The sequence below is a fragment of the Paramisgurnus dabryanus genome, chromosome 12, assembly GCF_030506205.2.
Source record: "Paramisgurnus dabryanus chromosome 12, PD_genome_1.1, whole genome shotgun sequence".
Classification (NCBI taxonomy): domain Eukaryota; kingdom Metazoa; phylum Chordata; class Actinopteri; order Cypriniformes; family Cobitidae; genus Paramisgurnus; species Paramisgurnus dabryanus.
The window spans coordinates 491,548-494,529 of NC_133348.1; the positions used below are offsets into that span (position 1 = coordinate 491,548).

At 31.1% G+C, this 2,982-nt stretch overlaps 1 long non-coding RNA gene across 1 annotated transcript; it reads right to left on the minus strand.

Moving 5' to 3' along the window:
* Positions 1 to 388: 388 nt before the first annotated feature.
* LOC135749732 (uncharacterized) lies at positions 389 to 2,108 on the minus strand. Its single transcript, XR_010532462.2, has 4 exons — positions 2,028 to 2,108; positions 1,620 to 1,672; positions 1,351 to 1,393; positions 389 to 516 (listed from the first exon to the last, which is right to left on the minus strand). It is a non-coding gene; the product is annotated as an uncharacterized lncRNA (long non-coding RNA).
* Positions 2,109 to 2,982: the final 874 nt, after the last annotated feature.

Sequence of the window (2,982 nt, forward strand, 5' to 3'; positions counted from 1 at the left end):
TTTACATTTGTGCAGGGGGAATTTGGCCCACAAACAGAATTCTGATTCTTGTTTTATTATTCATGATCAGATAACACACAAAACCCACCTATGCATGTGATACTGTAGGTGATGGTGAGAGGTGGAAAAATAAACCCATCTAAACATGAGCAACTGTAACCTGCATTTGTATTTGTGCAGATGGAGTTTGAACCACAAACAGATGGAATCCGCTGACAATCATCCACATCTGTAACAGGAATGACACATAAAATTAAAAAACAAACATTCGAAAACATTTCCTAACAGAAAACCTCAATACCTCTGACACCTTTAATCAAATATTCAATAAATTACTAGCGAACATTGATAAATGATTTAAACACGTACCAGTGCATGGGTTATTGTTGTTGATAGATTCATTCATCTTTGTAACATTATATCCACTCATACAAGAGCAGGAGTAGTTTCCACTGTTATTGTAACAATATGCATTTGGCCCACAAACCAAAGATGAGTTGAGACATTCAATGCCAACTGAAAGCAATTAAAAGAAACTTCACAATCAATACAACTAAAGAGTTTAAATGTGTTTTTGCAAGATGTATTTCCTTGCGGAGGATACAAGCATTTCACTTCATATTTGTTCAGCCAACCCAAAGATTTGGCTTAAATCTTTTTATTTGATATATAATGAAACATAACGGACTATTTGTGTTTGTACACTGTAAAAAGTAAAAGCTGGATCAAAAAAATAAAAAATAAAACTTCAACTGTTAATGCTTCAGTGAAAAAAAAGTTAAGTTGAAAATTTTTAAATATTTTTGACCTTAAGTTTTACACTTAAGTGAGAAATTGTAAGTTTATAAAACAACGTTTTAGGTGTTACCACTTAAAGTAAGTTGTAGTATAGAGCAGCTTTCACTTTTTACAGAGTAAGAATACATCTGATTTTGCTAAATAGTACACACTTGTTGGTGCTGTCATAAATATGTTAAGGATCTTTACATTTTTAAGATTTTACGTAATATTTTCCCCTGAAGTTGACTTGTTCTCGGTGATCTACTTAAAACAAATGTCTTACTGTCTGTGCAACATTTAGTTAAATATTTTTTACATTTTTAGTTTATCTGAATTTAAAGGATACATACAGTCTTTAATAAAATAAAAGAAATGAAAGATCACTGTGGTCATTAAAAAAAAAACACACAATGCAAATATAAGTTAATTCCGAGTGGAGTGATGTAGCATGAGTTTTGTTTGGTTTCTAAAAATGATATAAAAATATCCTTCACCTGTTTTAATTTCATAAAGTGAATAATCTCAAAGTATTATTAAAGACAGTTTGTATAAGTAGAGATGAAAACAGACCTGCACGTTTGTTATGTGTCAGTGGTTCACCTCTGGTGTTTAACTGGAATAAAATAAAAACAATACGTTTTATTATAAGATTTTATTATTTCAATAAAAGAACAGACAGAATTTATTCATCACAAACACACTATTATAATTATTATGAATATTATATAACAATTTAGCATGTAAAGTGATAATGCGATTTGGTTATGGTTACAAACTACTGTACTCTACAGTATGTTTATGTGTGTTATAAATGATAAAACATTGTAAATCAATCTTACATAGACAAGCAGGATTATGGAGAATCCCAGTAAACCTAATATTATGCGCGTTTCTGAGAAATGAAGAAACAAGACATTGTTACCATCAAATCATTTTAGACAAAGAAAATATTTGCTCTGATAAAAAATATAGCTGTCTACAAACATGAGTCACATGTGAAAAGGCAATACTGAAAAACATATTTCTCTTTACATGTGTGTTTAATCTAGGTCAAAGAGTGACAAAAATGATTCTGAGCTAATTTTTCTGATAAAGTGGACAAGGACGTTTCCTACTGTATCACTGGACAACACCAGAAATCAAATAGAAAAATGTCATTAAACTGACCAACGACTTGTGCCTAAAAATTGCTGCAGAATTCATACAGAACTAAACATACAGCAACATGCAATATAGAAATATTGTACCTCCACCGGCCATTTTTTTCTGTTAAAGTGTACTTCTTTTCCTTAAGTGTACTTCTACATATGTATCCGTATTCACTGTATCTGTAAATTGGAAAAATCTCACATTAATTATAAATGAAAATAAAATAGCTTTTTTGTGAAATATACATAAATAGGCATAAACAGCATGACCCTAATATACAGTAATAAGAGGTTATTTACAGTTATCATTACAGCAAACGGACCAATTATGCTTCTATGTTGTTTTTTTATGTCAATAATAAACACAGTTGTGCATAATAAAGCTGTATTCATGATCAAAGGAAAGTTTTTTGTAAAGCAGTGGTCATGTACAGTATATAAACTAAAATGCAATTGCATGTTTTACAGCAAACTTAACAAAACAAAGTGTCATAATTATGGCCAAAGAATTAACAGTATGCACATCCAGCCGAGTTTAAAGTACAATTCTGGATTTCTATTCACAATTAATAGACAAAATCAATTCAATGGCGGTCTTACCTTGCCTCTGGTAAATATTCATCTGTCAGTTTCTCACTGACCAACATTTGCTTCTCATCGCAACCATCCTAGAGTTAATTTATCACTGACAAATCAAACACGACTAATATTTATTACCTCCCTTCTGTGTTTGTGTTTATTCTTGCTCGAGAACATGACTGTGATAGTAGCATCTCCCTTTTGAGAGAGTTCACGTGATTTTAAATTATGTGTTACGGCGTTTCTTGAGCATTTTTGTAACAATTGGAACTCGAAAAACTTGTTTTTTTAAGCATGTAAAACTTACTGCTAGTAACAACACAAAGAGCAGGGTTGAGTCTTAGTTCAAAAATTACTGGTTTCACATTCTTTCTTACCTTTTTCGTAACATGTACTTATGCACAAGACCATAAGATGAACATGATAGCAGTTGAATGATTTTAAAGATATCGTTTCCAGATGAATGTTTCTGGCT